The 13997-nt window shown below is 44.6% G+C and overlaps 1 protein-coding gene across 7 annotated transcripts in view; it reads right to left on the bottom strand.

The window, feature by feature from the left end:
- The window catches only part of CASK (calcium/calmodulin dependent serine protein kinase), a 291959-nt gene that overhangs the window by 152106 nt on the left and 125856 nt on the right, over positions 1-13997 (bottom strand). The window lies entirely within an intron of this gene.

Below are 13997 nucleotides of genomic sequence, written 5' to 3'. Positions count from 1 at the left end.
GTCTCAGGAAAGGGAAATCTGGGGATTACGGGCATATTTTTGAATCAAATTCTGAAATTATCTATAGCTAGTCAAGTCATGAAATATTCTCAAAATACAACAAGAATTCTAAAACATTTAGTCATAGTTATCAATACTAAATGGGAAGTCAAGCTATATACTGTGGAAGGCAAAATAATTAGCTAACCCGTAACTTATTTTTGTTTATACTTCTGTTACCAAAGTTACTTACTACAAACATCTTCTAACACAGTGATGTGCTTGTGCCACAGTGTCACTTATCTTGCCCCCAAACTGAAAATGGTTCTCTATTTCTTATCACATCAGTAAGGCCTCTTGTTATCTTGGCCACATGCTTCTGCATATATTGTTTCTCAAATTCAAAACCTGTCTTAATCCAAGGTTCTACTCCCAATCCCACCTTCCCCCAAAGTCCCCTAAATGATTACTAGCCACATCAAGCCCTTCTTTTGCTTAAATTCTATAACAGCCCCATATAGCCCATATCATAACATTTAGCACTTACATACAAACATATGTGTGTGTATGTGTGTGTATGTGTATATGAGAGTTTTGCCAGATCATTAAATATATAAAAAAATTATCCAAATATTAATAGTTGGTTAACATTTTCATAGTTTAAGGCTTATGAAGTGTTTTCAAATCCACTTCATTTATTCAGTAGCTCAGGCTACAAAGCCAGGAAAATACGAAGTAAGCAAAAGAAACACAGGATTAGTGACAAGGTCAGTATATATTTTATTGAAGTTTCAAAAGTGAAAGGAAAATGAAGCAAAAGCGATATTAAAAATATAGTGCCTGATAATGACCCCAAAATAATTAAAGATACCAACTCACTTATTTAAGAAAGCCCACTAAACATCAAGCAAGGTAAAAGAAAGCTATAGCTACAGAGTACAGTAGAAAGGAATCTTACATCGAAATAACTGCCAACCTAAAATTCCATTTTCACCAAATACCTCTTGAGAAATTATTTCAGATAAGGAAAGGAAACAAGAGAATTTGCCACCAGCATACCTGCCCCTAAAGAAAATACAAATGAGCAATCCTCAGGTAGAAGAAAAATACAGTAAAAACTCAGCGATGCAGCAAGTCACGAAAAACATAAAATGTGGTAAATCTGTACAGTCACGCACCACTTGATGGGAGAATGTTCTGAGAAATAAGTTGGTAGGCAATTTCATAATTGTTCAAACATCACACAAACCTAGACAGCATAGCCTACTACACACCTAGGCTACAGGCATACCATTCAGATGAACCTGAATGAACAATGACTGCATAAAACAACCATTTTCTCTCTCTCTGCAGAGAGAGAGATTGATTTTAAATAAAAATACTGAACAACAAGAACATAAATCAGGAAGCATACTGCAATTTCTAGGACAACCACTAAGTTCTTTAACTTTTTAAAAAATATATGTTTATTGACTTCAGAGAGGAAGGGAGAGGGAGGAGGGAGGAGGAGGGAGGAGGAGAGAGAGAGAGAGAGAGAGAGAGAGAGAGAGAGAGAGAGAGAGAAACTAACTCAATGATTAGAGAGAATCATGGACCAGTTGCCTCCTGCACGCCCCCGACTGGGGATGGAGACCACAACCCGGGCATGTGCCCTGACCAGGAATCAAACCTCGACCTCCTGGTTCATAGGTCGATGCTCAACCACTGAGCTACAATGGCCGGGCTCTAACTTTTTAAAAAAATGTCAGGGTCCTTTTCTACTCTTAAGATCATTGAGAGCCCCAGAGGGATTGTGTTTGTATGGGTTTCATCTATCAATATTTGCTGTATTAAAAATTAAAATCCAGAAAGGTGAGAACCATTTACTTTGAAATAACAATAATATATCCATTATACATCAACAGAAAAATTTTTCATGAAAAATAAGTATATATTTTAAAAAAAGTAATTTTGTTTTTATGTATAATAGTCTTTATTACTTAACTAGAGGCCCGGTGCACGAAATTCGTGCACGGGGGGAGGGGGGAAGGTTGTGTCCCTCAGCTCAGCCTGCACCCTCTCCAAGCTGGGACCCTAAGAGGGATGTCTGACTTCCCGTTTAGGCCCAATCCCAATGGGCAGTCGGACATCCCTCTCACAATACAGGACTGCTGGCTCCCAACTGCTCGCCTGCCTGCCTGCCTGATTGCCCCTAACCGCTTCTGCCTGCCAGCCTGATCACCCCCTAACCACTCCCCTGCCAGACTGATAGACACCTAACTGATCCCGTGCCGGCCCGATTGCCCCTAATTACTCTCCCCTGCCAGCCTGGTCACCCCCAACTGCCCTCCCCTGTTGGCCCAGTCACCCCTAACTGCTCTCCCTTGCCAACCTGGTTGCTCCCAACTGCCCTCCCCTGCAAGCCTGGTTGCCCCTAAGTGTCCTCCCCTGCAGGCCTGGTCCTTCCCAACTGCCCTCCCCTGCAGGTCTGGTCACCCTTAACAGCCCTCCCCTGCTGGCCTGGTTGCCCCCATCTGCCCTCCTCTGCAGACCTGGTCCCCCCCAAATGCCCTCACCTGCAGGCCTGGTCCCCCCCAACTGCCCTCCCCTGCAGGCCTGGGTCCCCCCCTGCAGGCCTGATTGCCCCCAACTGCCCTCCCTTGCAGGCCTGGTCCCTCCCAACTGCCCTCCCCTGCTGGCCTGATCGCCCACAACTGCCCTTCCCTGCCGGCCATCTTGTGGAGGCCATCTTTGACAACACGGGGTGGCCATCTTGTGTGTTGGAGCGATGGTCAATTTGCATATTACTCTTCTTAGATAGGATTGTTTGTAAGAGTTAAAAACTGAGAGAGACAGAGAGAGAGAGGGGGGGGAAACATTGATTTGAGAGAGACACATTGATTGGCTGCCTCCCACCAGCGCAGGGATAGAGTAAAATCGAACTTGACTGAAATCGAACCCAGGACCCTTCAGTGAGCGGGCCGACACTCTAACCACTGAGCCAACCGGCCAGGGTGGAAGTGGTAGCTTCTTAAAGGCAAATGGCTATGTGGAATCTGAAACCACATGAGGGAACTTTTTGTATTCTGTTCCATTATAATCCATTGTTCTGTCTTGTTCTTCGAATCGGTCTTTTCCCTGTGTGTGACTATGTAACATGGTGCCTTGGTTATTTGAAAAATACTGTACTGGTCCACTGAGCTATGCAGATTTCCCAAATACTGACACATTTGATTATATAACATCAAAGACCGCATCTGTTCACATCCCCACGGACTGCCTCAGAGACATCCTTAAGACCTGGGAAGCTGTTAAGCTCACAGTGCAGATCCAAGTTTTCCAAAATTCTAATTTGCACTTGAAGATTTGAATTCCATCGCTGGCAACAACTACTCTGAGTTGTTTTTCTTGAAGCAGCAGGCTCACTTCATTCATTTTTTACTGAATGTGTTCATTTTTTTGTTGTTCATCCTCACCCGAGGATATTTTTTCCACTGATATTTTCCAGAGAGTGGAGCGGGGGGAGGAGGGGAAAAGGGAGAGAGAGAGAGAGAGAGAGAGAGAGAGAGAGAGAGAGAGAGAGAGGGAGAGAGAGAAACATCCATGTGAGAGAGACACATCGAATGGTTGCCTCCCACGTGCTCCGGTTGGGGCAAGGAATCCAACTTACAACCCAGGTATGTGCCCTTGACCAGAAATCAAACTCAAGACGCTTCAGCAGGCTGACGATCTAACCATTGAGCCCACCGGTAAGGCCTAAAAAGTGTTCCTTTTATTTTTTTAACTTTTTAAAATATATTTTTATTGATTCCAGAGAGGAAGTGAGAGAGAGAGATAGAAACATCAATGACGAGAATAATTGATTGGCTGCTTCCTGCACACCCCCCACCGGGGATCAAGCCCACAACCTGAGCATGTGCCCCTGACTGGAATCAAACCTGGGACCCTTCAGTCCGCAGGCCGACGCTCTATCCACTGAGCCAAACTGGCCACAGCAAAATGTGTTCATTTTTAATTAAATGTCTGCCACATACTCAAATCAGAGTAACCTGGTTTGTCTGTAGTCACTTTAAAAGTAAAAATGATGTTTTACACACACACACACACACACACACACACACACACACACACACACTGCTAGTTCAGCTTATAACTTAATAACTCACATAAGTGTTTTTCTGAGATCCAGCAACAGTTAAAGGACTAAGTACTCAGAGTATGTTTCCTAATCACAATACAGTTATGTCAGAAATAAATGAACAAAGTAACTCGAGACTCTCTCAATGCTTGAAATTGAGAGATGCAGGCTAAAGAAACTATGACTCAAAGGAGAAATTTTATGAAAAATTAGAAAATACTTCTAACAACGATAATGAAAACAGCACATATCAAAACCTGTGTAGAGCTGAGGCATGACATTTCTCCGTTGGGGTGTTGTCATGATTAGACCAGCAAATACAGAGCTGGTTGAAAGGAGGAGGTGGGCATAAGTCTCTCTCTCCCTCTCTCTCTCTCTCTCTCTCTCTCTCTCTCTCTCTCTCTCTCTCTCTGTCTGTATCTCTCGGTTGGAGAAACTTTTCTTGAATTAGGTAATCCAATGTTGATGGAAAAACACATCAACACAACCTCTAGGGAGGGTAATTTTACAGTACTTGACAAAAGCCTTACAAAGGTACATGTCTTTTACCCCAATAGTTTCATTCCTCGGGAAATAATCAGGGCTAATGACAGGGTTTTATTGTAGCTACTTATAATAGGGAGAAGTCAGAAACAACCTAAATGGTCAACAGAGGCTAATGGTTAAATAAATTGTGGTAAATCCACAGAGTGGAATATTACGCTGCCATTAAAATGATGCTCTAGGAGCCTGGCCGGTGTGGCTCAGTGGTTGAGCGTCTACCTATGAACCAGGAGGTCAGGGTTCGATTCCCGGTCAGGGCACAGGCCTGGGTTGCGGGCTCCATCCCCAGTGTGGGGCGTGCAGGAGGCAGCCAATCCATGACTCTCTCTCATCATGATGTTTCTCTCTCTCTATCCCTCTCCCTTCCTCTCTGAAGTCAATAAAAATATATTTTAAAATGATGCTATAGAAGTATATTTATTGCTATAGAAAGATGTTCATATTATATTAGTATGTATAAACATGTAATATGCATATATGTGTGTATGCAGATGCATTGAATAATTTTTGAATATTATAATAGGGTGTGAAATAGTGGGTGGGTAGGACTGTGCTTGGATTATTTTTACTTCCTACTTAAAAAAAAATGAACAGGTACCACCACTTCTGTCATACTAAAAACAGTTCTAAATGTTAAAAAAACAAAACGCAAACACACCCCTTCACAATGCAGCTACACAGTATTTACAAAGTAGCTTGCATCCATACGTTTGTTTTAAAACTTTAAATTATTGAACAAAAATATCATGAATATTGATGTCAAATACTAAAAAATAAAAAAGCTAGAGTTAGTGAGATTCAATCAGGAGAAAATTTTTAAAAGAACAGCAAATTGTACCCAATGAAGACAGAGGGAAATTATAATGAGCAGAGATTAATGAAATGGAACTAGAAAAGCCCTGTTTGGAAACTGAACAATATACTTGTATTATACAGATCTCAGAATAAATCATTAGAAAATGAGAAAATCTTTTAAACTGAATAACAAACATAAACACATCAAAACCTATAAAATGCAGACAAAGTAGTACTTAGGAGGAAATTTACTGTTGCAGATGCATATATTAGAAAAGAAGGCTGAAAATGTATGAACTAAGCATCCATTCTCCATAAGTTATATAAAGATCATCAAATTAAACCCCAACAAATTTAAAGGAAACATGACAGAAATTAATGAAATGGAAAACAAACATATTAGGAGGATCGAGAAAGCTAATAGTTGTTCCCTGCGAAATGGTGAATCTTTAGCAAGATTGATTTAAAAAAAAAAGAGAGAACACATATATAGAAGCCAATATTAAGAATGCAAAGGAGCTCTGGCCCAGTAAGCTCAGTTGGTTAGAGCGTTGTCCTGATACGCCAAGGTTGTGGGTTTGACTCCCAGCTAGGGCACATACAAGAATCAACCAATGAATGCATAAATAAGTGGAACAACAAATTGATGTTTCTCTCTCTCCCTACCTGGCACATGACTCTCTCTCTCTCTCTCTCTCTCTCTCTCTCTGCCCTAAAATTAATAAATAAAAATTAAAGAGAATGAAAAAGGAGCTAACACTTTGTATCCTGCAAACATTCTAAAGGTGGTATTGAAACTCTATGCCACAAATTTGAAATGGACAAATTCCAGGAAAAATAAAACTCATAAAAAGGACACAAAAAGAATTGGAAAACCAGAATAATTCTTTACTGATTAAAGGAATTGAATCAGTAATTAAAAACCTTCTGGAATAAAAAACTTTAGGCCTAAAATGAATTTCTGACAAGTTCTACTGAACATTTTGAGGGAGAAATAAAATGAATAAAAAGCACGAACAGTCTCCAATTCATTTTATGAAGCTAGCTTAACCTAGATACAAAAACACGTTAGGACAGCATGAGAAAATTAAAGAACAATCTCACTAATGAACATAGATGAAAATAACCCAAACAAAACATTAGGAAACCAAAACACCAATATATAAAAACTACATCAGGACAAAGTTGGGTTTGTAAAAAATTACACCAGAGGAATGTAAAACTGTTTTCACATTTGGAATTCAATTACTATGATTCTGAACACTGACATACAAAATGAGCACTCCAATAACTCATATTCAGCAATATTTTGGAGGTCCCAGCCAGTGCAGTATGCGAGAGATAAAGAAATAAAATGCATAAGGATCGAAAGGAAACAAACTGTCATTATTTACAGATGGTATAACCTCATGTGGTAGAATGTCCAAAATGATCTAAGGTAAGATTAAATTAATCAGAATTTAGCAAAATCATTGTTATAAATAAAATAAAAATTCTAAAGACTGCTTTTTGAGAACATAAAAATAAATATCACAGAAAGATGGATAGGACTTCCAGGGAGAAAAGTATGATATTTATTAAATTAAGATAAGTTATAAAATAAATGGAGAGAAAATTATCCTGTTCACAGACTTAAAGACTCAATACTGTAAAGAGGCAATCTTCTCCAAATGGAAGCATGAATTCAATGGAATTCCAATAACAATCCCAACAGGCTTTGTGGAAAATGTCTAGCAGAATATAAAATGTGTATGGAGAGTGTGCTTCCAGACCATGTGTGCGCACCCTTCTGCGTAGAAGTAAAGATGTTTGCCTTGAGAGAGAAACCAAGATGGTGGCATAGATAAACACCTAAACTGCTGCCTCGCACAACAATTTCAAAACTACAACTAAAAGACAAAACCGACATCATCCAGAACCACAGGAAGGCTGGCTGAGTGGAAATTCTACAACTAGAAGGAAAGAGAAAAGCACACTGAGACTCAGAGGAGCTGCAGGAGGCAGAGGTACTGAGATGCACGCATGGAGAGGACTGGCAACTGAGTGCGCAGCTGGCTTTCTCAAGCGGGATGGAGACAAAAGCTCCTGACTGCACTGAACTCCAGTTCCAGGCAAGACTCTGGGGACCCAGACTCATTCGGGGAGAAATTGGACTGTCTGGCAGTGGGCGGAACTCGAGGGCGGCTTTCTCTCAGAGGTGTTTTGCAGCGATTACCACGGGACACTGAGACACAGGGGCCTATTAGGGTAGGGCGGACGGGAAACCATTGCTGTCTGCTCTGCCCTGAGACTCCGCTCCATCCAAGCTGAGCACAGAGGCTTTTGCAAGTCTTGTCTCATAAGGTGTCTCCAGCACAGAAGTTCTCCCATCGTAGACACAGCTGATCCTCACAGCCAATTGGCCTGGAGGTCAATTCCTCCCAGTGATACCAACAACAATCAAGGCTTAACTACAACAAGACTGTGCACACAGACCACAAAGGGGTGCACCAAGAGTGTCCACCTCAGGTAACTGGGGAGGTTGAGCCACTGGGCCCTATAGGACACCTAGCACACAAAGCCACTCTATCAACTCAGGAAAGCAGCCAAAATGCGGAGACAAAGAAACAGATCACAAATGAAAGAAATGGAGGAAAACAAACTACTGGATATAGAGTTCAAAACCATGGTTATAAGGTTTTTCAAGAATTTTCTAGAAAAGGCCGATAAATTTAGCGAGACCCTCGAAGATATGAAAAAGGACCAACTAGAAATTAAACATACACTGACTGAAATAAAAAATAATATACAGAGATCCAACAGCAGACTAGAGGATCGCAAGAATCAAGTCAAAGATTTGAAATACAAAGAAGCAAAAAACACTCAACTGGAAAAGCAAAAAGAATCCAAAAATATGAAGATAGTGTAAGGAGCCTCTGGGACAACTTCAAGCATACCAACATCAGAATTTTTGGGGTGCCAGAAGAAGAGAGAGAGCAAGAAATTGAAAACCTATTTGAAGAAATAATGACCGAAAACTTCCCTACCTGATGAAAGAAATAGACTTACAAGTCCAGGAAGAACACAGAACCCCAAACAAGAGGAATCCAAAGAGGACCACACCAAGACACATCATAATTAAAATGCCAAGGGCAAAAGACAAAGAGAGAATCTTGAAAGCAGCAAGAGAAAAACAGTTAGTTACCTACAAGGGAGCACCCATACGACTGTCAGCTGATTTCTCAACAGAAACTATGCAGGCCAGATGGGAGTGGCAAGAAATATTCAAAGTGATGAATAGCAGGAACCTACAACCAAGATTATTCTACCCAGCAAAGCTATCATTCAGAATTGAAGGTCAGATAAAGAGCTTCACAGATAAGAAAAAGCTAAAGGAGTTCATCAGCACCAAACCAGTATTATATGAAATGCTGAAAGGTGTTCTTTAAGAAAAGGAAGAAGAAGAAAAAAGTAAAGATAAAAATTATGAACAACAAATACATATCTATCAACAAGTGAATCTAAAAATCAAGTGAATAAAAAATCTGATGTACAGAATAAACTGGTGAATATAATAGAATTAGGAGCATAGAAAGGGAGTGGACTGACAATTCTCAGCAGGGAAAGGGTGCAGGAGGTGCGGGATGAGACTGGAGAAAAATCGTACACCTATGGATGAGGACAGTATGGGGGGGTAAGGGCAGAGGGTAGGATGGGAACTGGGTGGAGGGGAGCTATGGGGAAAAAAGAGGAACAATTGTAATAATCTGAACAATAAAGATTTATTAAATTAAAAAAAAAATAAAATGTGTATGGAGCCGCAAAAGGACAAGAAGACCTAAGCTACTTGGGAGAATAGTAAGGTGGGAAGATCTGCTCTCCTTGGTTGCAAAATTTCCTAATATAAAGCTTAGTCATGAAGACTATGTTGCTGACACTAGGCCAGACGAACAGGGCAGTAGAACATAACAGAGAGCCTACAAACAGTCACACATATGTGGATGCTTGACTGACGACAAAGAGGTGACTGCAGAGTATTTGGCAAAAATGTTCTCTTCATATAAATACATTAGAGGCCCGGTACATGAAAATTCATGCACTGAAGGGGGGTCCCTCACCCAGCCTGCCCTCTCTCACAGTCCGGGAGCCCTCAGGGGCGGGAGGCAACCCGGCGATCAGGGGAAGGCGACACCCCCATCACACTTCTGCTGCTGCCACTGCCAGCAGCGCAAGCCTTGGCCGGCCCTGGTTACCTGAGTTTCAGGCGGCCCTGGGTGGCTGGGCAGCTGCCATCCAAGGCTTGCCTGTGCCTCGGGCTGGCCCTTGGCGGCTGGGGGCTGAGGGGCCTGGCAGACTCTAGAGGCAGGCGTGCAAAGTGGCTGGGCTGAGGGGACTGGGTACCACCATCTTTTGGCTGTGGGCACCGCCATCTTTGAGGGCGGGGCAATCAATTAGTATATTCCCTCCTTATTGGCTGTGGGTGCCACCATCTTTGAGGGCATGAAGGAAGCGGACAGAGAAGAACACAAACTCTCTGATTTCTTTCACCTTCGAGGGATCCGGACAGTGTTCATGGAGTAAGCAGCTTCTCGGATGGGGAGAGGGAGGACAGGAGAGGATGAGAAAAGAGAGTGAGTGAGCGCAGAAGGGACAGGGACGATTGCTAGTGAAGCGGAAAGCAGCATCTTTTCTTCTGAGAAGCCAACAACAGGAAGCCAGGAGCACTAGGTCGGGAAGGAGTCAACATGTCAGGTGGGCCTGGAGCAGTAGATTGTGAAACATTTAAGGGGCGATAATTTGAGCTAAGCTCTCTTCTCTCAGCTATACTGTACACAGGATACAATCAAACCCTTTCAGTATGAACTTGGACAGGGACTAGAGAAGGTACTGACGCAGGATTGTTAACTACGCTATGTAAGCAGATAGAAACGTTCATCTTTTCAATGGGGAAAGGGTTGTTCACTGTAACAGAAATTCTGACATATTGTCAAAGACATAAGATGCCTGAGCATGTCCCCATATACCTATGTCAGTTGAATTTCTTTTGGTGGGAAGTGTCTATTCCTGTCCTTGCCCATTTGTGTATGAAGCTTAACATCTTTTCTCCAATTGGAGGGAGCTCTTTATCTACAGGGCGGGGCAAAAGTAGGCTTAGAGTTGTTTGTATGGAAAAGAATACAATAATCTATATATATAAAAGGCTAAGTGACCATCCGACTGGCTGGTACATGATGCACACTGACCACCAGGGGGAAGACGCTCAATGCAGGAGCTGCTAAGCTACGGTGACTTGGCAGCGGTGGTTCTCAGGTGACACACCCCAGAACCAGAGAGGAGGGAGCCCAATTCCTCACTGGGCCACACAATTTCACCTTCGGCCGTGGGTTATGTTGTTTTGATATCATATTTTTAAATCATGTTTTTGTTGTTTTTATATCGTGTCTTTGTGTTGTTATATCATGTTGTTATTGTTTATTTATTAATCAATTTATATAATATTTTCACATACATTTTACTAATTTTCTTTCATCTCTGACACTTCTATTATAGAGAAAGGGCGAATAGCAATATTATAATACTAGCTTTCCCGTTGCAGGAAAAATCCTGCAATAGGATTTCCTGCTGCACTCTACCCCGCCTCTGTTCCTCCCTTGTTCGCCCGCCTCACCTTCTCCTCCTTCGCCTGCGTTTCCCTTCGCCCCCGGCCCCGCCTCCGCTCCACCTTTATCACCCGCCTCGCCTTCTCCTCCAGCCCACCCGCGTTTCCCTTCACCCCGGCCCCGCCTCCGCCCTGCCCGCCCCGCCTTCTCCTCCAGCCCGTCCGAGTTTCCCTTCACCCCCGGCCCCGCCTCCGCCCCGCCCTTGTCACCCACCCCGCCTTCTCCTCCAGCCCGCCTGCGTTTCCCTTCACCCCCGGCCCCGCCTCCGCCCCGCCCTTCTCCTCCCCCGGCCCCGCCTCCGCCCCGCCCTTCTCCTCCCCCGGCCCCGCCTCCGCCCCGCCCTTCTCCTCCCCCGGCCCCTGCCTCCGCCCCGCCCTTCTCCTCCCCCGGCCCCGCCTCCGCCCCGCCCTCTCCTCCCCCGGCCCCGCCTCCGCCCCGCCCTTCTCCTTCCCCCGGCCCCGCCCTTCTCCTCCCCCGGCCCCGCCTCTGCCCCGCCCTTCTCCTCCCCCCGGCCCCGCCTCCGCCCCGCCCTTCTCCTCCCCCCTGGCCTCGCCTCCGCCCCGCCCTTCCCCCAAGCTTTACTCCCTTCTGCAGCTGTTGGCTTCTTTGGACGCTGTCTTGATATGCAAATTAGCCGCCATCTTTGTTGGGGCAATTTGCATACTCATCCTGATTGGTTGGTGGGCGTGGCTTGGCTGGTGGGCGTAGCTTAGGTGTAGCGAAGGTGCGGTCAATTTGCATATTTGTCTATTATTAGATTTCTTCTAATTAATTTCCTTTCAATGTGCACGAATCCGTGCACTGGGCCACTAGTACATACATAATAATACAAGAATAAACTCGGTGTTTCGAGTACTAGTACTCACAACTCTAAACCTACTTCAGCCCCACCGTAAGAATTATATATCAAATTTACAAACTGTTCATTATGTTATATCCTCCTACTTTGAAAAATATATATTCCTAAGGACCTGGAAAGTTAGGTTTTATGAAAAATTATTGGGTCCTGCTGGTGTGGCTCAGTTGGTTGAGCGTTGTCCTGTGCACCCGTAGGTCGCCAGCTCGATGCCATTCAGGGCACATGCCCAGGTTGCAGAGTGCCATCCCTGGTCAAGGTCCGTGGCGGCGGGGGGGGGGGGGCAATTGATGTTTCTCTCTCACATCAACGTTTCTCGTTCTTTCTCCCTTCCTCTCTCTCTAAAAATATCAATAAAAATATCCTACCTAATGAAAGAGTAATATGCTAAGTGACCACACCTTCGCTAGCCCACAGCCAATCAGGGGTGCTATGCAAATTAACCCAGCAAAGATGGCGGCCCCCATGCGCTGCCCCGCCCCCCATCGCTGAGGGACCCGGGGCAGCGGCAGCATTCTGATCGCTGAGGGACCCGGGCGGCGGTGGCACCCTGATAGCGGATGGTGATGCGGGGCCAGGCAGCGCCACCACCGCAGGGGTCCAAGCCCCAACCCTGAAAGAAGGCGGAAGGAGGTGGCCGGAGCCAAGGCCTGGGTCCCCGGTGCCGGAGGAAAACTGGTGCCGGCAGCCAGGTGAAGGAAGGTCTATTGCACGAATCTTCGTGCAACGGGCCTCTAGTGTTTCAATCAAAGAAAGAAATTGAAACTTGGGTTCCTTAGACTTTCTCACCAGAACGTGGCATGTTGGGCTATCTGGCCCTTGGCCTGCCCTCATCTTTTACCCTGTCCCCAGCTTCCTGCCTAACCTTACAGCCTTCCGAGACCATGGCTGACATCCCAAGGTTCAAGAGGTGCAGATTTTATAACCACTTAGCAAGGACACTGGCTCCTCGTCTTAGAATAGTGTCTTCTGCCATCCCCCCTTTACTCATTCTCGTTCCTTAATGCTAGGTCAGTTAAGGTTCTTAGTTACAAGAAAATGAAACCACCGCTGGCTGATTTCAGCAGATGGAGTTTATTAATAGGACACTGGACTACCCACAGAGTGGTGGGAGGCCTATCAAACCAAGACCGGTGCTCCGTAGTCAGAAACAAAACCCTGATCTGGTAAGGGCAGCACAGCAGCGTGCATGACTGGCCCTCCGGCTGTAGCCTCCGACCTGAGCGGCCCACATGGTCCCAGTTACTGGTCACTAGCTATTATTCCATCAGGGGTCATCGGCTCATGTCCCAACGGCCAAGGCAAGGAAATGTCTGGCACTTTTAGTGACTACAGGAGAAGGTGGGCTTTGTCCCCCAGCAAGACTCTGAAGATGAAAGATCCTCCACACACCGGAAGAAGGTTCACATGATGGACAGCCAGAAACCATGAGCTGTGTCCCCTACACGTGGGTTCTATTCTCAGGTCCACCCTGACTGCTCAGGGGACCCCGAACCTGCCATTTCAGATTTCTGGGTTGATGAGGACTCCTTAATACAAGGATGGGATTTGGTGTAGTAATCTCTAAGGTCTCTTGATCAGCACAGAATCCAAATTCTTTGAAAACAAAACTGGCTTGAGAGAACTGGCCACCTCTAAAATGGCGATGTCACCTAAGATATTGTTTTTCAAGTTTTAGAAGCTGAGGACTGCCCTAACCGGTGTGGCTCAGTGGATAGAGCGTCGGCCTGCGGACTGAAGGGTCCCAGGTTCGATTCCGGTCAAGGGCATGTACCTTGGTTGCGGGCACATCCCCAGTAGGGGGTGTGCAGGAGGTAGCTGATGGATGTTTCTCTCTCATCGATGTTTCTAGCTCTCTATCCCTCTCCCTTCCTTTCTGTAAAAAATCAATAAAATATATTTAAAAAAAAAAAAGAAGAAACTGAGGACTGTTCTAATGCCAGGCAGGTATCAAAGAGTAATTTGCACCATTCCCAGGGTCTTGTATGCACTACCCTTTTCTCTTTCCAGACATTTCTCTTGTCCAATTGCTTCAAAGACCAAGCTCTCTGGACCAGTACTCAATGCT

This window comes from Eptesicus fuscus, chromosome 1, assembly GCF_027574615.1.
Source record: "Eptesicus fuscus isolate TK198812 chromosome 1, DD_ASM_mEF_20220401, whole genome shotgun sequence".
NCBI classification, from domain to species: Eukaryota; Metazoa; Chordata; class Mammalia; order Chiroptera; family Vespertilionidae; genus Eptesicus; species Eptesicus fuscus.
This window is presented reverse-complemented; position numbering and strand designations above follow the sequence as displayed.